Source organism: Rhinolophus ferrumequinum, chromosome X, assembly GCF_004115265.2.
Source record: "Rhinolophus ferrumequinum isolate MPI-CBG mRhiFer1 chromosome X, mRhiFer1_v1.p, whole genome shotgun sequence".
NCBI lineage: Eukaryota > Metazoa > Chordata > Mammalia > Chiroptera > Rhinolophidae > Rhinolophus > Rhinolophus ferrumequinum.
The window spans coordinates 98,485,316-98,509,259 of NC_046284.1; the positions used below are offsets into that span (position 1 = coordinate 98,485,316).

A 23,944-nucleotide genomic window follows, 5' to 3' on the forward strand; every position below is an offset into this window, starting at 1 on the left:
AGGTCACATAACCCAAATGTAGAAAAGCAGATGTTATGGAACTGAACAATGAATGGGTAAGGGTGAACGCTACTGCACGTATCCCAAGACTTGAAAGGAGGGCCACAGAAACCACATAACACTGAGCTAGTGGGCATAATATTGGCCTCGTTGATGTCGGAATCAATAAGTATGGGGATTTCCCAGATTTTGAAGGCATTAGTGACTCCTCTAGGATATTAGAGTGAGTTCTTTAGTAAAAGGCAACTGGAAAATGAGAGTCCTTGTCTAAAAATATAAGATCTTAATAAGACCAATCATAAAATTGGCCTTGGAGGAGAGAGCATTGACACAGGATCACAATGGCCTGAGCGAAATCCTAACAATAGGGAAGACTATGTACAAAGACAGAGGTATGAAAGGACATACTGACTGGGGTCTGGAAGCAGGAGCATGTTTGTGTAGCTGTATGTGTATGGGAGGTGTGTCCATGTATATAGGTAATTTTTAGATGAGCCTGGAGAATTAACAAGCTTGTGAATTTGGCCAGATTTTTATTTTAGAAAAATATACTTAAGGAGAAGAGAGACTAGTTTGGAAACCATTGCAAAAATAAGATACAGTGGTGACATGGACTTAATTATGGTGAGAAATTCTCGGTTAAAGGGAAATTCTGGGCTCTGGCTTACAAAAATACATAGAAAATACCTGGTTCTTCAGGCACATGATGGTCACAGATAAACTTCATTTAAAGTAGAAAATTTGCACATAACCAGATATCTATCCTGTCCTATAAAGATGAAACTTAAACATATATTTCCATTTTTAGATGAATTCATTAAAGGAAGCAAAAGTACACTCTAGGTCTGCACTACAAATCTTTCTATCTATAAATTTTCCTGTCCCTGGCAGTTTGCACTGTTATTTTAGAAATGTAAAGAAGTTGCTTGATTTCTTATTTTAAATTTATGAGTGAATTTTTAATTACTATTTGTGAAATGCAAAGATTAATTGCACTTGAATAGATATGTGAGGATATTTGATGTTGCTGGATAGTTTTGCTCACACATCTATTTTTGCACACTAGATTTTTGGGACTTCAAGCTCCCTGCCATTCTCCACCTGTGTTGGATGATATGGAAACAGTTTCATGGTGAATTTTTATGAATATGGTGAAAAATTTTAAATATATTCAATTGCGATGTATGATAAAAATAGCATAACTGAAGTTTTTCCTATAATTTTTGTTTTCAAAGTTTCTGTTGAGAAATCAGCTGACAGTCTTATGGGAGCTCCCTTGTAGGCAACTAACTGCTTTTCTCCTGCTCCTTTTAAAATTATCTTTGTCTTTGACCTTTGGCATTTTAATTATGATGTGTCTTGGTGTGGGCCTGTTTGGGTTCATCTTGTTTGGGACTCTGCACTTCCTGGGCTCATATATGTTTCCTTCCGGTTAGGGAAGTTTGCAGTCATTATTTCTTCAAGTAGGTTTTCAATTCCTTGCCCTCTCTCTTGTCCCACCTTGAGCTTCAAGTAAGACTTTGGGGTCAAGCAAAACTTTGTCATTTCTTAGCTCCATACCTCATCTTCACCACGTTGGGTTTATAAAAATCATGTGATTTCTGGAGTTTCCTCTTTCAGTTTTTTCCCTGCAGGGAGAATTTTCTCTCTTTTATTTGATCTAGCTCTAAGCTGTACTGTACATCCAAAGGAACCTGGCTTACTTTCTTTATTTTGCCCATATCATTGGTTGATTTGCACTCAGGACCAGTGTCAGGCTGTTTCATGATGCACTCTTCATCAATGCCCAATTCTCCAAAAGTGTCAATGCACTTGCAGAATTTAAGAACTACTCTTGGTATTTTTTTTGCAAAGAGGAAGACTTTTGGGAAAATCCTTGTGCTTGAGTTCTTTTTTTTTTTTTTTCCTTTCTTTTTCTCATGAAGCAAATTGTCTGTGACAGAGGAGTCTTGGGAGGGTCCAGGTAGACTTTGGTACGACCTTTTTCACAGAGCTTTGTGGGGGACTTCCTTCTTTTTCTGGTGCTCTGATAATAGGACCATGTGTCCTTCAGCTTCCTGTGAGGATCAAGCTTAATAGGAGGTCGGCAGGTAGAACTTCCTCCAGATTTGGGCAGTGAGCTAAGCGATGCTTAGTCAGGCTGGCTTCGATGTCCTCTACGAATGCCTTCCGTGTTTGCTGGGCTGGTGAGAGTGTGGAAAACAGGTCTGCTTTGTTGGGCAGCTTTACCCGACTCTTTTTGGGAGCAGGTGGGGGAACTCTATGAGCAATAATGGCGAGAAAAACCTTCTATAGGCCATGAGTGATGAAATTTTTCAAGGTGGACAGCCCGTCCTGCAGTTGTCCAGCCCCTCTTGCACAAGTATCCACCATCGGCCATCCAGGGAGCAGGAGAACTTCAAAAGCCTGTTCTCGTGCTTTGCCAAACACTTGGAAGGTAACTTTTCTTTGTGCCAGGGTTTACAGTTCATGCCCAGAGGCATGGGTTCCAGTGGTTGTACTATTTAATAAAGGTTTGCTAAAATATTCCAAAAAGATTTGTGCATCACTGTTTAGGAGGGCTATCTGGTGACTGTTTTCCTTTCATGTTGTTTAACTTTGTTATCAGGGCAATGCTGGCTTCATGGAATGATTTGGGAAGCATCTCGTCCTTTTTATTTTCTGGAAGCAGTGTGTGTATGATTGATATTGTTTCTTCCTAAAATGTTTTGTAGAAATCACCAATAAAGCTATCCAAGCCTGGAGTCTTCTTTGTGGGAAGGATTTTCTAACTACAAATTCAATTTCTTTAGTACATACAGGTATTTCAGATTATCTATTTATTCTTTAATAAACTTCGTTAGTTTGTGTATGTCAGGGAATGTATCTTATTTCATCTGTGTTGTCAAAATTAAAGTTGTAAAGTACTCATACTATTCCTTGTTATCTTTTAAATATTTGTGGAATCTGTAATGATGTCACCTCTTTCATTGCTGATTTTAGCAGTCTTTGTTGTTTCTCTTTTTTTCCTGATCAGACTACTTGAGGTTAATATATTTTACTGGTCTTCTTAAAGAATCAGCTTTTATTTTCATTGATTTGTCTCTATTTTTTTCTGTTTTCTTTTTGAGTTCTCCAAACTTTGTTTACTGTTGACATACATTTTGCACATATATATATAAATATATATGTATATTTATATATGTATATATATAATAAATTTTGCACTACTTAAAAAAATTATGTTTGCTTAAATACTGCATCAATTGACTTTAATATATAAAAACTTATATATTTACCCATATACTTACCATTTTCACTATTCTGTATTCATTTATGTAGATACTTATTTCTATCTGGTGTAATTTTCTTTCTGCCCAAAGAAAATTCTCGGCTTTTTTCCCCCCCTGAGGAATATCCTCTCTATTCCTACATGACAATAAAAGATTTTTATCATTAACGACATGCTGTTGTCAACCAGTCAGTGTGCAGGTGGCAGTTAAAAGGATTCTTAGGTTATGAAATTTCCCTAGTGCTTTTTGGGGTCTGGGTGAGGGGCTGATTCTCATGTGAGAATGGTGAGCTTTTGAGCACGCCCTAAACTTCACCTCTCCTTGGGAGGCTGTCCACTTCAGAGTCTTCTGCATACTTGGCTGAGGACAGTGACTCCAGATAAATCTTCCAGTTACATGACATATTTGGCCTCTGAGGACAGCCCCCAGAGGTGTCCTTTATCAGGGGTCTTCCAAGGGCAGAACAGCTACCATCTAGACTAGAGAAGTCTGGATATTTCAACAGCACCCTTTCCTGCTGCAAAACTTTTGGAGAAGGAGCAGGAAGGGGTTGCGTGGATCTAACTCCATGTATTTCCCCATATGGTTTCAGGTGTGCTCTCTTGGCCTGCTCCGTGATGTCCAGGAAGTCTTTGTAGCAGGTTCTGGCCATGACAGTGTACTATGTGGCATAGCCTCATTCAGTGACCCTGGCCCTGGCAGGTAGCCTGCCCAGCCAGGGATCGGGGGCTCCTGGAGGGGTTTCTTTATGTATTTGCATTCCAGACTCAAGGGGTGGTACTGCGGTAGCACTGGTACAGTGTATACAGGACCCTCTCCTCGGAGCAGATGGACTTCAGTCTCTGGGCAGTGGCTACCGAGCAGCAAAATTCTTCCACCTGGTCTTTATATCGCAGTGTGTTCTCCTGGAAGGTTTTCAGACAGTGGGACATGTCCTGGCTGGAGGTTTCCTGGCAGCTGAGGTATGGAATGAAGCCACTGTGTGAATGGCAGCTGTCTCGGGAAGGTCTTGGAAGATTCCTGATTTTGTTCTCTGGGCCAGCCTGGATTGCAGCTCAGCTAGGCCTTTTGCCTATGCTCGGCCTCAGCCGGCATCTGGGCCTCCCTTTTGTCTGCTCACTCTACCCAGGAGTCACCTATTTTTTCCCTTTTTTTTTTTTTTGGTAGTTTTTTTCTGCTGGTGATAAATTTATTTATCTTTCATATGACTGAAAAAGTCCTTATTTTGCCTGTTTTAAAGAGATGTTTTTGCTGTGTATGGAATTCTAGTTTGACCAGTTTTCTTCCTGTGCTTTAAGGAGACTGCTCAACTCTTTTCTCAATTGCATTACTGAGATTAGAAGTCTGGTTTTACACTGATTTGTGTTTTTTTGTGTGTAATATGTTTGTTTGTTTTTCTGGCTCCTTTTTAAGATTTACCGTTTATCACTGTTTTTGAGCAATTTGAATATGATGTTACTTGTTATTTTAAAAAAATGTTTCTTGTGCTTGGAGTTTGTTGAAGTCCTTGCATTTGTGGATTTATAGTTTCCATCAAATTTGGGAAAAAGTTGTCATTATGTCTTCAAACATGTTTTCTGTCTTCTTTTAAGACTTCAGTTACATATATATTAGGTTGCTTGAAGTTTTCTCACAGCTCACTGATGCTCATTTTAAAAAATTTTCTTTTTTGTTTGCATTTTATTTTGAATAGTATTTCTTGCTTAGTCTTCAAGTACACTAATCTTCTGCAGTGTGTAATATGTCATGGATGCTATCCAGTGTGATTTGTTTTTTTCCATCTTACACTATGACGTTTTCATTTCTAGAAGTTGGATTTAAGATTTTTTTAAATATCTTCTATGTCTCTACTTAACTTTTTGAACATTTTGAGTATAGTTATAAGAATTGTTTTTATGTTTATTTCTTCTAATTCTAACATCTGTGTAGATTATGAGTTGACTTCGAGTCCTTCACTTAGTCATTACTGGGGTGATTCGTGATAAATTATTTTTGGATGCCAGGCATTGTAAGTTCTACCTATTTGGTGTTGGATAATATTGCCTTTTTTGCAAATATTTTTTACCTTTTAATGGGGGGGCGGCAGGGGACACTGTTGTTTGGAAATGATTTGATCCTATTGGGTCCTTTTTAAGATTTGATAGAAAGAAATAATGTAGTCCCCTCTTATATGGTAAAAATGTTGTTATATTGTTATGTTATATGGTTAAATATTCTCCACTACTAATGCAAGACCCTTCCATGTAAATTGCCCAATGCCCTGTGAATCTTGAGGGTTTACAATCTGGCTGACAATAAAAGTTACTATTTTATGCCCCCTGTGATTATCAGGCACTGTTATCTATAATCCATTTAAGTGGTTTCATTCCGGGCCTCTAATAATGCACTCACATACATAAGCTGATCGATAATCGGCTGAACAATTACTGTGGGCTACAAGGTTCTAGAATTTCCTCTCTTTACATCGTTCTCCTCTCTGGTACCCTGTCTTGAGAATTCTACCCATTTTGTTCTCCAGAGCCTCTAAGCTTCATCTCTATTTAGTGAGACCACTGCTCTCTGCTTGGGTTCCCGCTCTCTGAACTGGGGCCTGGAAACTCAGGCAATGTGAAGCAATTGTAAGGCTCACCTACTTCCTATCTCTCAGGGATCAATCTCTGTTGCCTGATATCTAGTGTCTTTCAAACTATTGTCTTATTTCCTTCCATTTTACAGGTGTTCCAGAGGGTAAATCTAATCCTTGTTATACTATCTTGGCTAGAACAGAAAATATTACTTACTTATTCCTGTTTTGTCTCCACCAATTTGTGAGTCTGTCTTCTCAGAGGTCACTAAAGACGTCTAAACCATCAAATACCTTATAACATTCTTACTGATCTCCATCATTAGAAATCGTAGATCGTACCCACATTATTGAAACAAAATTCTCTCTTAAAATCCATACCATTCTATTTTTGTTTTTTCCTCTAATACTCATGATATTCATCTACTTTAAAAATCCATGAAATAAATACCAAACTTCTTAGCATGCAACATTAGGTGTTTTACAGTTTTTATGCAGCATAGCTTTTTTTTTTTTTTTGGTTGCCATAGCTAATAATACTCTAATACACAAATTATAGATTAGATGTAATTTTTCAACCATGACTACAATTTGTATATTTTCTTAAAATCCATTTTTTTCATTTATTCAGTTATTCACATATTTGTTAAGTTCCCATTTTGTGTGAGGCAGTCAACTAGATCTTCAAACTATTCCAATTAAAGATACAAACACTACATTTTCCCTATAATAAAATTCCCATCAGTTCTTTGCCAGATAAAATAAGGTTTTTTATATGAATTATTTCAAAGATTTTGTTCAGACTTCATCCTTGAAGTCCATCCTTTCCGAATAAGTGTTGAGTGAGGCAGGTTAAGAGTACAAATCAATGAAATATAATGAAGTGTATCAATACAACTAGGATGACTTAAGATTGATGTCAGAAGTTGAAGTATGAAGCAAAGGAATAAAAATTCAGTGACCATCATTCAATGGGAACTTGGTCTAGTCTAGCAATGATTGCTTGTAACTGTCTTATTATTATTTCCTGAAGTGTGAAGCGCAGGAAGAACATCTCTTTAAGGTCAAGGACAAAGTGACATTTTCATATAAAAAAGAAGATGATTGGCAAATTGCCTAAAGTTAATGATCAGTGTAGAAAAACATCTAATATTCAAACGCCTTTGGAAGTTCTCTGTAGTCCCACTTTGTCATATAGCATATACGTTTTCCGTATGAGGAGAGACAGATTTACAACGGAAATTACATAATCCATTATTACAGTTTTCAAGTGAAATGTAATGAATGATCATCATGTGTTTCAAGCAATGCTTCCAGAGCTCACTTTACTCTTAGATAAAAGAGGTTACATTACTGTATGAAAATCAACATCTTCCAATTATCCATTCTAGTCTGGCTATGGAAATCAGCATTAGGAGATGTGGCTATGAAAAAGAGCCTGCTGTGGTTGTTTAATGTTTCCCAAAGCACATGTAGAATGCCCATCTCTTTGCTCAACTGCCTCCTTTTTTGCTTCTTAAAGTAACAGGGAACATGTTACTATTGTGTGTCTTAAAGGCAATGACCATAACTTTGATTCTTTATACCAGCACACAATAAAAACATTTCTGGTACTTTGTAATCTAGCAAAAATTTTCAATGTAAGATTATTCCACTAGCTTCCCCTTTTAGTTTTCATTTTGATTTTCCTTTTTTTGACAAAATGACATTGGTAATTATTTCTCTGTATTCTTGCCTTCAATGTGTCACTTCTCTCTCCTTTGACATCTATCAAATATTTGTATATAATTATGCTTCCACTTAGTCATCTGCTATTCCCAGCTCTCCAAATTTAGCCTCCCTTGTTTAATATTTCTTCATAAGTTATTCCAGGCATGCATCATTTTGTTCATCTTCTCTGAACTTCAATTTCATCTAATTTTGACCTTAATTTTCACTATGGAAACATGCAAACTTAGTTCTTACTGAAATATCAAGAAAGTTTATATTTTATTACTTGAGTAATCAAGTGAAAAGAACATGACTGTGAACTTTTAGATTTATTTCTGGATTGCAAAAGGAAACATAACCAAGATACTGCGTTGTTTAACACAGTTAGTGCAACAATATAGGATAAAAGAATCAGCCACTGTAACATTGCAAGCATAATGCAATAATCACAGACCAAAACTTTGTGAATTTTAAAAATTAAAGAGTTGGGGGCAGCCGGATAGCTCAGTTGGTTAGAGCACAGTGCCGGTAACAACAGGTTGCCGGTTCGATCCCCACATGGGCCACTGTGAGCTGCGCCCTCCACAACTAGATTGAAACAACTTCTTGACTTGGAGCTGATGGGTCCTGGAAAATCACACTTAAATAAATAAAAGTAAAACAAAACAAAAAAAACCCCAACTACCATGACAGGCACAGATTCTTTCCTATAATAATGCGATATTTTGTATAGGGAAAATTACTGGAGTACACAGTCATTTCCGATTTCTCAAAGGAGAAACATCTTTTATCTCTTAAAAAAATAGATGAGTCTGATTCATGTTACTTTGCTTACATTTGCCTAGATCAGATTTTCAATGTATCTTATCAGAAAAGGCATACTGTTCTCATGGCCTCTGTTCCTACTAGCTTATCCCCTTCATGCTCTACATTGATGTAGAATATATTCTTCTTTTTTAAGAAAATAGCTTTATTTTTATATAATTTATATCTCATACAATTAGTGCATTTAAAGCGAATAATTCAATGCTTTTTAATATATTCACACAGTTGTGCAACCATCACCACAATCAATTTTAGGACATTGTCATCATCCCCAAAAGAAACTCTGTGTCTATTAGTAGGTACTCCCTATTTTCCCCAGCTCCCTCAGCCCTTGACAACCACAAATCTACTTTTTGTCTATAGATTTGACTATTCTGGGCATTTCATATAAATGTAATAATAATGTGGTCCTTTGTGACTGGTTTATTTTACTTACCATAATGTTTTCAAGGCTTAGCCATGTTGTATCATGTATCAATATTTCATATGTTTTTGTTGCCAAATGGTAATCCATTGCATCGATACACAATATTTTATTTTTTCTACCATGAGTAATACCACTATAAACATTTACATCTCATTTTTTGTGTGATATATGTTTTCATTTCTTTTTGGTATATACCTAGGAATGGGATTTCTGGGTAATAAGGTAACTATATGTAACATTTAGAGGAACTGTGAGACTGTCTCAAACTATCTGTACAATTTTATATTACCAACAGCAGTGTATAAAGTTTCTAATTTCTCTACATCCTCACTGAAACTTGTTATTATCTGTCTTTTGTTGATAGCCATGACAATGTGTGTGGAGTGATATATCACTGTTGTTTCAATTTGCATTTCCCTGATAGTTAATGATATTAAGCATTTTTCATGTGCTTATAGGCCATTTGTATATATTCTTTAAAGAAGTGCTTATTCAGATATTTTTCCCATTTTTAATTGGGTTATTTGTCTATTATTGATCTGCGAGTGTTCTTTATATATTCTAGATACAAGCCCCTTATCATATATATGACTTGCAAATATTTTCTCCCATTCTGTGAGTTGTCTTTTCATTTTGTTTTTGTTTTTTTTTTAAAGATTTTATTGGGGAAGGGGAACAGGACTTTATTGGGGAACAGTGTGTACTTCAAGGCCTTTTTTCCAAGTCAAGTTGTCCTTTCAGTCTTAGTTGTGGAGGGCGCAGCTCGGCTCCAGGTCCAGTTGCCGTCTCTAGTTGCAGGGGGCGCAGCCCACCATCCCTTCCGGGAGTCAAACCGGCAACCTTGTGGTTGAGAGGATGCGATCCAACCAACTGAGCCATCTGGGAGCTCAGCAGCAGCTCAGCTCAAGGTGCAGTGTTCAATCTTAGTTGCAGGGGGCGGAGCCCACCATCCTTTGCAGGAGTCAAGGAGTTGAACTGGCAACCTTGTGGTTGAGCGCCCATTGGCCCATGTGGGAATTGAACCAGCAGCCTTCGGAGTTAGGAGCATGGAGCTCTAACCACCTGAGCCACCGGGCCGGCCCCCTCTTTTCATTTTCTTGATGGTGTCCTTTGAAGCACAAGTCTTTTATTTTGATGAAGTCTAATTTATTTATTTATTTTTCTTTTGCTGCTTGTGCTTTGATTTTGGTGTGATATTTAAGAAACCATCACCTAATCCAAGGTCACAAGAATTTACCCCATGTTTTCTAAGAGTTGAATAGCTTTAGCACTTACATTTCCATTTTGAGTTATTTTTTTGTATATGACATGAGAGATGGGTCCAACTTCATTCTTTTGAATGTGGATATTCAGTCATCTCAGCTCCATTTGTAGAAAACACTATTTTCCCCATTGAATTGTCTTGGCAACCCTTTTGAAAGCAAATTAACTGTAAATGTGAAGATTTATTTCTGGACTCTTATTCCATCGATCTATACGTCTAGCCTGGTGGCAATACCAAACTATCTTGATTATTCCACCTTTAAGTTTTGAAGTAGGAACTGTGATTTTTTTTCAAAATTGTTTTGGCTATTCTGGATCCCTTGAATGTCCATGTGAATTTTAGGGTCAATTTTTCAATTTCTACAAAGGAGCTAGCTGGAATTTTGATACTGTGTTCCCCCCAAATAAGACCTAGCTGGACCATCAGCTATACTGCATCTTTTGGAGCAAAAATTAATATACAACCTAGTCTTATTTTACTATAATATAAGACCTGGTCTTATATAATGTATAATATGAGACCGGGTCTTATATTAATTTTTGCTCCAAAAGGAGCATTAGAGCTGATGGTCCAGCTAGATCTTACTTTCGGGGAAACATGGTAGTAACTGTGTTTAAGGTATAGATAAATTTGGGGGAGTATGCCTAGGTTTACAATATGAAGTCTTCTGATCCATATCTTTCCATTTATTTAGTTCTTTAATTTCTTTCAGAGTATTGGTTTCCCCTGCTATCAGAAAGTAGAGCATTATGAAACCTTTCATAAACCAAAATGGCGTAAAGCAAAGATGCAATTACCGTTAATTTATATGTTTTTATTTTATTTCACATGATTGAAATGCTTAATTACGTCCAGTGTTATGCTAAGCGTAACACCCTTATGCGCTCTCTTAGGCTTTTCTGATACCTTAGGACACATCTTGCTAATGGATACACAAAAGAAATTGAGAAAGCGCAGATGCTCACAGACACAATTCAAAGCTTATGGTAGCTTGATGCTGAGATGCTGAGTGTAGCTCCCAGGAAGAAACTTGGCAGTGACAGTCTTGCGTCTCAGGGTGTGTGCTGCCGCTAGAATGACTTGCTTCAAAACAAACACTGAATGCTATTGTGGTGTTTTGCCTGTTTTCGTAAATCCTCTCCAGATTTCTTTTGGTTAGCCAAAAAAGGTACTAATGCAGGTCTTTTGTAAAAGTGAAGTGTCATAATGCAAACTTTCAAAAAGTGAGAGATACCTTTGTAAGTTTTATACTTCTTTTTTCTTTTCCGGTGTTTCTTTCATTTTGTTTTTTTAAATTAAATTTATTGAGGTGACATTGGTTAATAAAATTATATAGGTTTCAAGTGTACAATGAAGACAACATGACATATCAACACTTTTGGGATGCAGCAAAAGTGGTAATAAGAGGGAAGTTTGTATCATTACAGGCCTATCTCAAGAAACAAGAAAAATCCCAAATAAACAACATAACATTGTATCTTAAAGAGCTATGAAAAGAATAAATGAAGCCCAAAGTCAGCAGAAGGAAGGAAATAAAAATCAGAGCAGAACTAAATGAAACAGAGAACAAAAAGACAATAGAAAAAAATTAATGCAAAAAAGAACTGGTTCTTTGAAAAGATTAATACAACTGACAAACCCCTGGCTAGACTCACTAAGGAAAACAGTGAAAAGACTCATACAAAATCAGAAATGAAAGAGGAGAAATTAGCCACTGGCATGGCTTTCACCAAAAAGACAGATAGTAACAAGTTTGGGTGAGGATGTGGAGAAATTAGAAACTTCATACACTGCTGTTGAGAATGCAAAATTGTACAGATACTTTGAAACAATTTCATAGTTCCTCTAAACGTTAAATATAATTACCTTATTACCCAGAAATCACATTTCTAGGACACCACAGAAATATAAAGGATCATACAAGTTTTATAAGTCTTTTGATAAGTTTATTCCTAAGCATTTTATTTTTTTGATACTATTGAAAATAAAATTATTTTATAAATTTTATTTTAGAATGTTTATTATTGCTAGTATATAAAACACACAGTTGATGTTTCTATATTGCTCTTGTACCCTACAACTTTAGTGGCCTCATTTATTAGTTCTAATTATTTTTAATGGATTCCATAGGATTTTCAGTATATAAGATTATATCTGTAGAGGTAGTTTTACTTCTTTTCCAACTTGGATGCGTTTATTTCATTTTTTTCTAAGTAACCTAACTAGAGCCCCTAGTACAGTGTTTAATAGAAGTGGTAAGAGTGACAGTTTTTGTCTTGTCATCTCGATCTTAGGGGCAAAACATTCAGTCTTTCACAATTAAGTATACTGTGACATTTTCATAGCTACTTTATCAGAGAAATTTCCTTCTACTTCTAGTTTTTGAATGTTTTTATCATGAAGCGGTGTCAAATACTGTCAGTGTTTTCCCTGTATTTATTGAGATGATCATGTGGTTTTTGTCTTTTGTTTTTTTTGATATGTTAAAACTAACGTTGCATTCCTGAGATACATCCCACATGATCACGGTGTATGATCCTTTTTATATATTGCAGGATGTGGTTTGCTAGTATTTTGTTAAGGACATTCTAATTGACAATTGCCAATTAAATTAAGGAGTCTTTACAGAGGTAGTTTTTGAGGTCAGAGTTTGATGTTTGTTCTGGCTCTTCTTGGATGGCTCTTTCACTGGTTCTTCTGGTATACTAGCTGGCACATGGTTTAGCTTGAAGCTCTCATGGAGCTACCAGCTTCTTATTTGCTTACCACCCAAATCTCCATTGTTGTTGAGAGCACCCTTATTGGACTTTCTCAATATCTGTTTCAAATAAAGTCAGTTCCTTTGGGGAGAACTTGGAATCTAATCTCTCTGTTCTTACTGATAATCTCTTCCCACTGGGTGACATCTCTGTGCCACTGCTCTGGAGCTGGGGACTGGCATGATAGCCCTGCTTTACAAGCAGGGCACTTGGTGGGGCAATAGCCTTTGATCTTCCCCATTTGTTTCTCCTGTTGTGGAATTTCCACCTAAGGAGAGAGCTGGGCCAAGGGCCCTGGGACCAGAGGTTTCTTAGCCTGCTGCGCTTAGGATGGTGCCTCTGGCTGTACAAGTAGGGGTTTTAAGTGCTTTTTAAAAAATAATTTTCACCAGTTATGATTTTTTGTTGTTGGAGATGGGGTCCACTTTTCATAGTACCATCCTGTAAGTGCTAGTGTGAGAATAATCTTGAGGTTGATTCTGACCATATCACTTTCTTCCTTGAATAATATTGCTTTCTTATTCCTCGATACACAATTAATTGTCGTTTTCTAAATACAGTGATGTGCGATCTGCCTTTATGCCTCGTTTTCTGTTTCCCCTCATAATAATCTAGGCACAGAGAATGACGCACTATGTCCTGAAAACACCTATATTTTTAGTATTTATGCCTTTTAAGTGGTTCTTTCTATATTGCTCTTTCCTTCACCTCTGTCAAAGAGTTGTCAGTGTTTGAAGGATCCCTCAAATACAACCTTCTCCTTCATAAATCCTTTTGCAATCTCAGGAGGCAAAAGAAGTATTTCCATCATCTATCTATATTAGCAATTTGAAATTCTCACATAGCCTTTATTCAATTAACCTTTGCTTTAGAGTCATTTTATGTATACTAATATTCTACTCCGTGAGCTCTTTGTAGGCAACTCTTCTACTTTTTTTTATTGGTACATTTACACAATACTTAAGCACAATTCGTTGAATTTAATAGGATCTAAAATTTTTGTTGAATTGAAGTGAATAAGTGTTCTGTCTCAATGTACTATGCAGCTTTTGTGTCCTTTAAAAAATTCTAAAACATAAAACATTCAGAATTGATCATGAGGCAGTTAAAATTTGCTCTCCGTTAATTATTTTACCATTAAAACGATATTTCGTCTTCTAATTAGGGGATCTAGCAAAATGAACAAAGCTAGCCTTTCAGTCTTCACTGTGACTGTAGCAACACCATGGGTTACAGTGTAAATTACATTGATTTACTGATAAGTAAATGGGCATCTGTGGACTAGTCAACACTGCGTACTCTGCTCACTGGTTATATTAGGTCACAATATTGCTTCTATTTGCAATGGATTTACTAAGTTAGGGGGAAAAGAAAATCTTTTCCTGTTAGGAGCTTTAACAGATCGTATTTACTTTTATTTTGGTTAAAATTAATGCTTACGAAAAAGGAAAATTCCCAAGGAATGGGTAGCATTAGTAAGCACTGATTTGCATTGATTCAATAATTTAGGAATATGAAATGTGGTTTGAGAAATGTTATGAATGTTCATAGTCACTTAGAGATTTTTGCCAGAGCTATTTGTAAACATAAAATTAAAAACAGATGAGAGTTGGACCTGATGGTAAACAGCCCTTATATTTGCCATGAGACAACATCGGATCCATTATCTTCTTCAATACAAAAGATAATGGACAATTTGGGTATCATTTTTGCACTATGTTATAGACTTGTTTTCTGATCTGTACACATTTTGTGGTAAGGCATGATTCATTTCCAATTTATGTTATACTTTGTGATGTGTTTAAAATATTCTTTTCATATAATATATATATATATATATTAATCTAGTGAGATATATTGACAAAGAATTGCGACAGGGAGTATAAGTACATACACAACCAACACAAACACACACACAGAAACAAATAAGAGAAAATAAAATAGGAAAAACCCTTAGGGTCTTTCTAATATTCTTCTAAAGTCATTTTTCCCATTTCTGCCTAAATCTGTACTTGAACAAATTCATCAAATAAGATGGAATACTTCTTTAAGATGGGATCATATTTTTTTCTAGTTTAATGTCTTATGACAACAATTTTGCACTTACATACCCAGGATAGCCTTTCTAAAATTGATAATTTTTATTAGTGACATCTAATTGAGTTTTTAAAATGATTAAAATTCTAGCTATAAATCAGGTGACATTGCTAACACATACTATGTATGTAATCCATAAATACAAGGCAACACCCTTTGTGGATTCAAGTAAAGCTCAGGTTTCAATCTGAAACAATTAATTGTTTATTTACAAGAATCTAAATATCTGTGCTAATAAGTTCTTTTGTTTATATTTGTATTTGTATGTGTGTATGTGTTATTATTGTTTTTTACAAGAGAGCTGGAACTGATACAACATTGGTACAATTGTTCCTCTTTGAACCCCTAGCATCTAATATGAGGGGAATATTGCTTGTTGCCTCTGTCACCTCCTAATTTCCTAGATTTATTTGGCCGAGCTTCCAGGCTAGAGCTGATTTTTTTTTTTTTAATTCTCCGCTTGTGTTCCTTTTGAAGCTGAGATCTTTAACAGGATAAACTTAGTACTTGTTCAAATAATCATTAATTCAGTTAAAATAAAATTATCATCTTAAAAGTCCTCATCACACACACACAACATTTTTTTGCAGCTATGTATGTTGACGGATGTTAACTAGACTTATGGGGGTGATCATTTTGCAATACATACAAATATCGAATCATTATGGAGTGCACCTGCAACTAATACAATGTTATATGTCAATTATACCTCAGTAAAAAAATTAAAAGTATTAAAAATACAATCCCAAAACCTGGACCTCAGCACTCTCTGTCACCAAGTAAATTTTAGTTTTAAATGCTTTTTGCATACGTGGAGCTGCTTTTCAAAGTGGCTGATGTCCCTCACCCTGGACAAGCTTGGGAAACTGCTGGAGACACTCTGGATGCTGGGAAAGAGAAGACGAGGAAGTCCAAAACTGGCTAGACAGCTACAGTGGACATGGAATATCCAACTACTAAAGAGGTGCTGGAAGAAAAGATTCCAAATAACCAGCACCTTTCCTTACCTTCCACAGTAAATTTACCTCCTTCCTCAGTGCTGAAAATGGATCTAGAGCAGATTAACATACACTCAGGTGCCTGCTTATTAAGAGAAGAGGTTGAAGTGCATGTTCATGAAAGAAAAGCATCTGTTTTATTGTCTCTCTAGGCTTATTCAGAAGACCCTAAAAAGACCATGTTTTTCTCAGCCCTTACTCTGTCCAAAGAACCAGACTTCAGGTAATCTGCTAAAGAGTTTAGTACTTAGTCACAAATAATCAACCAATCAATCAAATAGTGATTGAGTGCTCACTTAAATGCAAGGGCTCTCTGATACAACTTCTGGGTGGAATATTAAATGTAAGCTTTTTTCTTCTTTTTATATGTTGCATTCATTATTCCAAATTTTATCCTCTTAGTATCGCTTATACTTTGAGTTATCCCTATTGGAAATGTTCTTGACTTTTCTTTCCCACCTCTAAACTACCTGCTCTGAAATTTCTTCTTTTTCATTTTCTTTCCATAAATCCATTATGCAAAGATATTGTCAGGAAGCAAAGTAGAATTAGGATTCCTAGAGGTCTTTTTCAAAGTTATTATTATAATTATTCTATTGCCATTTTGAGAGCTCGTGCTATGTGCCAGACACTGAAAGATGCTCTGAATATATTAGTCCTATAATCCCCATAAGAAAAAAGAGTCATCAAAGCAGAGTTATTGTTATTTTATCATCAGTCAGTCACATAAGTATTATTTCTCTGGATCTGTGCTTATTCATCAGTTTAGTAAACAAGTAGTTTGTGTGTACATTTTGTACCATGCAGTGTATGAGTGCCCATTGTGAAACAGTGATTAGCCACATGATCTTTTTCTTAAGGACAACAAATAAGCAAAAACCCAATTATAATAGCAGGTAGCAAGTAACTGGTAGAGATCTATCCTTGGTATCTCATAGGATAAATACAGAGATGTCAGGAGACTGTTTTGAAGAAGATAATACACATTCCTTTTTAAAAGAGGAGTTAACCAGATAGATAAGGTTGGTGTGGACATGGCCATGGGAAGAGTATCCCAGGTGAATGGAAACAAATATGAAAGGTCTCAAAGACATAAAACATTTATTTTCATGAAATTCAAAGACTGTCAATAAAAGGACGGTTAGAAAGAGCAGAAAGAGTCAGATCTTGAGAGCTGGCTAACAGCAATTTCTTTTTCCTCCCCAGCTTTATTGAGGCATAATTGACAAAAAACATTGTGCAAATGTAAGATGCATAACATGATGATTTGATATACATATATAGTGAAGTGATTACCACAGTAAATGTAGTTAAGTTTCTGAAGTCCTATAGATTTGGCTCCAAAATCCAAGTTCTACCCATTATTGCCTGGTATTTAATCTTTTTGTGCCTCAGATTTATACCTGTGTAACTGAGATCATTATAATACTTCCATTATAAAGTTTTATTATGGATTAAACTAGTTAATAGCTTCAAATATTTTACAATAGCCTCTATCATGTACAAATGCTATGTGAGTATGGGCTGCTATTATGCTCTGCTGAAGAGACTGAAGGGACAGGGTCATATTTAGATTTTTATTTTAATACGATCCCTGTGGAAGAAATAAGAAGAATAGAAAGTGGAATGCATAACTTCCCTCAGTGAGATCAGACCAGTATAGTATGTGGCTTAGAAATGTTGCACGGACCAATTAAGATGGTAGATGTGTGTATGGGGAAGAGGGCGTGGTTGGACCGTATTTTGCTGTATATAATGCACTCCTGTGTATTCTGTACACCCACGTTCTTGGCCCAAACTTTCAGGGAAAAAAATCCTTCATTTTAATTTTTTAATTCAAATTTGTATTTGTTTACATTTAGGGGGTACTTGCTTTTTGTATTATAAAGGAATTTTAGCATTTGTTTTTTGACATATTATGGTACAAGAAATTTTATGTAACAAATCATTGCAAAACACAGCAACAGATACAAGTTACAAGAAATTTTATGTACCGGTAACAAATTTGTGATATTTACACATCATAGAAGGCCAAGAACTCATCGTCGTTCCAAGTTCCTCGTAAATTCAACAAAACTGGTTATCATATTCCAGGGTATTATTTTGCACACAGATATCTTTATTGATTCCTACAGTTACACTTTTAACTCATAAGCATAAATAAAAGAATTAAATAAAGAATTAAGATATGGAATTAGTTTACACATGGCAAAATATGGTAGTTTGTGCCTGACTCAGGACCTTTATCATATGGAAAAGGAAGATCTGTTCTGAAAGGGTAGCTGTATGGTGGTTCTACTTACAGAAATAGGAAAAAGAGTAGGTTTTTCATTTGAGCACCTTGATTTTAGTTGCCTATGGTACATAATGATAGAGATATCTGGTAAGTAGTTGAAAATGTATGTCTGGAGCTCAAGAGTTAAATCTGATTAGGACACTTAGATTTGGAAGAGAGTCATCATGAGAAAAATATTAGAAAAAAATTTCTGAAGTATAGTTTACAAAAAAATGTAGAAATCATAAGTGCACAGCTCAATGAATTTTTACAAAATGAAACACCCATCTCATCACTATATTTTAATCTGCAGATAACTCAATTGAATATATGAAACATATATTCTAGTCTGACAGTGGTGTTTTAGTATAAGAAACACGGACCATAAATGAAATGAACTTCAAAATAGTTGGAGTTCTTGTGCTTATAAAACATTGGCAAAGATATATGGAGTTTAGAGAAACCCTTATTAAAATGCCATTTTATTTCCCTAACACTTTCTTTTACCCATAAAATCTCAACTTATCTCCTCCAAACTCTTCATTAGAACCTCAACTGTCTCTATAATCCTCTTTAAAAACTCTGTGAAAATACACATATCTATTCCTTAAGCAGTAATATGTTTCTCTTAATTGTTTATTTCTTCCTCTTACTAATTTAATGTTTCACAAAAGTCAAGCAATTAGGCTGTCCAAATCCATTGAGAGAATGGATATCAGCAAAAACACTGGTAAAGAAGAGTCAGAAGAGTCTTTTATAGGCAGAGAGAAAAGATTGGGAGCATTCATAGAACAATATTTCATTTCCAAATATACATATATCTGTAAAGCTTTGAGAAGGAAGCTCTGGAAAACATCAAAAGACATTGTAGCGGGACAAAGATAAGCAAGGGACATCTGGAAAGGAGTTACAGAAATCAAGAGAGAAAGAAATTTCAGAGTAATGGAGGTGGACATCATTGTAGTAGGTTTCAGAGGTAATGTAAAATGATCTGCAAAATGTTTCAATTGGATTTCACAAAGTGGAAGTGTTTGGTGGTTTTAGTGATTGCTTCTAATGCAATGACTAGAGAAGAAACTAAATTCCAGTGAGTTGGGAAATGCATAGGAATCAAGAAGTAGAGGTAGAGAATTTAGATAACTTTTCAAAAGAAACTTAGTTATGAGGGTTATGAAATGAATAGTGGGATTTATGGTGATAATGATGGTGGAGTTTGGGAGATGCAGAATAGACGCAGAGTTGCTCCTAAAGATCTGAGTGGCTTAAGTCAATCTTTTCTTAAATGCTGAGGATAAAAGAGCCAACAGAGGGGGAGAAGGTAAAGATATATGAATCAGATAAAACAAGGTGCTTGAAGAAATGAAAATATATGGAATCCAAAACAGATCGAAGGATTGTTATAGTAATGAGGAAGAATACTTCCTTCAGTGGGACAGGAAGGAGAAATGGGTGTGACTGCAGACATATTAGGGGAGGGATCATGGAGGTGAGCAATGCTTCCATATGTTTCTTGCTGAAAAACCATTTGCTTGAAAACAGGTACGTTGCTTCCATGGGAAGTAATTCAAGGCCACTGTCTGACCCTTTCTTAACCCCTCATACAACACTTCCAAAGGGAGGAGGATAGTTTATGAATTGGTTAGAATGAATAAGCCTTGCTTACTTTTGGAAGTGGATGATGTGTTAAAATTTTAGTTTATCAGAGTAGTTCTTTGTTTTTTACCCAAAGGGCTAGAACATTAAACAAACCAATGACCTACTCTAGTAGATAGACCTATTTTCTTTTTGTTTTTCTTCTGTTTATTCTTGCCAATCAGCTAGAATGTAGAAAGTAGGGATGCTTGAGTTTGGGCACGTGCCATATCACCTGTCTTCTTGCTTATCTGTTCTCTCCTGGTAGCTTCCTCTGGCTAACCCATCTTGTCAGGACCTGGTGAAATGGTCCCTTCCTGAAAGTGATCTTCTCCAACCTTATATATGAATCATGACCAGTGTTATATTTATGTGTCTCAATATAGCTCTTTTTTTTTAATGTGAAACAATTGTCAATATATATAATTACATGTGTTAGTATCGTTGTTTCAATGTTGCTTTTCCACCAGACTGTAAGCTTTGGAAAGGTAGGTACAGAATATATGTTATTTTAGAATGTATATTTAGCTTTTAGCATATAACCATTCACATTTTAAACTTTCAGTACAAATTGTGTTGAATAAATTAGAGAATGATTAAAACAGAGTATGGTCTGCTTTGACATGAAGATATTTAAGCCTAACTACTTTGGAACAAAATGAAGCATTTTTAACATGTTCCATTTTAAGTTTACCAGAGCATTCGGAAATGTGGACAGAGATTCAAGTTGATAAAAAGTTTTATTGTAACTTTAAGTTTCCCTTGTTCCCTTTACATTTAAAGCACATGTACACAGAAAGATATAGCAGTGGTCTACAGCAGGATTAATTGATTCTTCTTTTTGTAATTCTACCAACAAGCACAACAGTAACAGTGTAGCTTGGAAACCAGTTGGGGAAAGGGGGCAATTGATCATTAACGATCTGGCTGACATAATGGAAAACATACTCATTAAACTGTAAGTGCTCACTGGCAATTTTTGATTGGAAATTTTAAATGACTCTCATAAACTACTAGGTTTTTTCTTCTTCTGTTTAATTGGATAATCTCATCATTACCCAATGCCATTTGTTTCCTTTTTGTACTCTCACTTGATTTACTGTTTCTTAGTTAAAAAGAATGCAAGCGTCTGATTACAGACAGCCTAACCAGCTGAACACCAGACCAAACAGGAAAAGAAATAAGAAACAGACTAAAATTAATTTTTGATGTCTAACACGTCATTATTCAGCAGGCACATAAGTAAGCGATTATTTTCTTACTTAATTCAGGAGTTACTTAATTCTTAGTTAATTCAGGAGTGCTAGACCAAAAACTAAGAAAAAAGTATTCTTTACACTTTTATTTGTTCATTTTTGTATGTGAAACTTTATTTCAGAACATTCAAGTGAACTCAAAATTGCCAAGCAACTTTGTTAAGGGGCATAAGCCCTGCTAGAATTAACCCTTAAGTTACTGGGAATCTTAAAATAAAATGATATTGTATGTATTTTTGAAGGCTTTCCGCCTTACAAATAAGGAATAGATCAAAAGGCAAAACAAATTTTATTTAAATGAAACACAAAAACAATTTCAAACATAGAAAGATTGTTTCTGACCTCTGAGTTTCTATAGGATAATAGCAGCTTCTTAACTCCTAATATTTCCACACATGCACTAAAACCCATTAGAAAACAAGAAAACAAAACCATGCAAAACTTATGCCAACGGCATAACTAAAAGTCAAATAATACTGCAATTTGAATTTGTGATTAGTCATGCATCGCTAAATGGACGAGATATTTTCTGAGAAATGTATCACTGGGTGATTTCATCATTGTGTGAACATGATACAGTGCACTTCCACAAACTTAGATGGCATAGCCTACTACACACCTAGGCTATAGGGTATAAGCTATCGTTCCTAGGCTATGAGCCAGTACAGAATGTTACTGCATACAACCAATGAGATTAAATCAAGCACAAGAGAAAATGATGCCATCAAGAGATGTGGTAAATGCAAGATGCAAGAGGCAGCTACTGGTGTAACACAGCATGCTATTTTAAGGGAAACTATATATATATATATATAGAAACAGTACAATCTGAAATAACAATAAAATGTGTAGAGTAGTAAATACATAAACCGGTAACATAGTCGTTTATTGTCATCATCAAGTATTATGCACTGTACATAATTATATGTGCTATACTTTTAACCACTGGTAGTGCAATAGGTTTGTTGATACCAGCATCTCCACAAACACGTGCATAACGCATTACGGTATGACCTTGCAGTGGTTACAAAGTCACTAGTGGATGGGGACTTTTCAGCTACATTATAATCTTATGGGACTACCATTGTATATGGGATCTGTCACTGACTGAAACGCGGTTATGTGGCACATGACTATACTAGGAAAATATCTGAAACCAGCAGAACCTGCCTTGGAGCCCAGGCTAAATGGGAGAGTCAGATGAAATTGCTTGAATATCACAAGCATGCAGCAGGAAAATACCCATGCCACAACACAGATCAATTTCTCTTAGAAAAATGAGGTCTTACTGTGAGTGGGGAAAATACCAAAAGCAGATGTGAGGCAAGAAGGTTCAGATCACAGGCTACTGAGTATCCAAAGGAAGGAACCTAAAAGTGTGGGTCTAGAGGTAACAGTCTTAGAATCAGCTGTGCTTCTGGGGCAAAGGGAGCAACTGGGAAGGGAGTGAACATCCCCTGGACTTTTGAAAACAAAGACAAAGAATAAAGTAAATGAAGGGGATGAGAAGTCCTACAGAAACAAAATAATAATGCAGAATCAGAAGATACAACCCTCCCTTAAATGTGTCAATCATTAAAGAAGCTACACTTCACTGTAGCAATTATATTCTCACTAGGAGAGAATTTGAAAAACAAAGAGTGAGACATGATTGTGAGGTTTTGATGTGTTGACCTGCCAGTACCTAAGAGTACAAATAACACTGAGATCATGGTTTTGAAATATCATTTCTTGCTGAAAGGAACCAAAGCTCCTTGGAGATTCTGCTCATTATTTGAAAGGTCAGAGAAAATATAAGGTGAACCAGAAAGTAAAGAAGTATTCTAACACAAATGAGGCCATAGCAAAAGGATTCAGGAGCGAGCTTGAAGGTGTGTCCAATAGATAAATTTGGTGGAACTTTAGCATTAATGAGAATAATGACAGTGGTGAATTATAATACATTAAAAATGAAAAATATCCATTTTTATGAAATATTCATAGTCATTTTGAAAAGAGAGGAGGTAGAAAAAGTAGGAAATGATCTCTTTTTTTTAAAAAGAAAAATAAGATAATAACAATCATCTCAGCAAATGAATGTAGAAAGAATTCCAGAGTAAGAAATTCACTGTTTTCTAAACTCTGATATAATATATTAAGGTAAGGACCGATGGCTGAAACCATATGGTAAAAAACGGGAGAGCAAGAGATTCAAAATCCTTCAGATTCCTTATTAATTACAAATGGCAAATGTGCCTTTACAACAGAGAGATCGGTGGTCACCTCATAGTCACTAACAGTGTTATGACCTGACATTATGTGTCTATTGAAGAGATGCAGAGGAAGTTGCACATCATCATCCATCTGCTATCCTTGCCAGAAATATTTCATCTGAATCTCAATGTGGAAACACATTCAGATGAACCCTGAATGTGAAACGTACTGAACAACTGGCCTTGACTCTGCAAAGGACCCATGCCATTAAAGGGACAGGACAGTAGATCAACTCTTCCGGATCACGGAAGACTCAAGAGCCATCAGAGCAAAATATGAAGGTAGAAGTGGATTGACTCAAGGTGGAAAACAGCACATTTTGGGGGGAAATGAGGAAATATTTAGTATTGTGAGAATGGAAAAATAAATTTCCCTTTCCCCTTCTAGGTTCTTGGCTAAGACCCACCTGTAATAAAAGACAGATTAACAGGAAACGAACAGAAGTTGAATAACATGGACACCTCCTGTATACTAGGGAGAGACGCAGGGAAAATGAGTAATTCCCAGAAATGGCCCCGGCCCTCACCTTAAATACCATGTCCAGCTAAAGACCAAGGAAGATGTTGGGGTGGGGAGCAGTTATGTGAAATCAGCAGGAAAGCACAGTGAACAA

General features: G+C 35.8%; 1 pseudogene; it reads right to left on the bottom strand.

Annotated features, from left to right (window-relative positions):
- Positions 1-3,576: 3,576 nt before the first annotated feature.
- Positions 3,577-22,081, bottom strand: LOC117019139 (uncharacterized protein C10orf82-like; annotated as a pseudogene).
- Between the last annotated feature and the right edge of the window lie 1,863 nt (positions 22,082-23,944).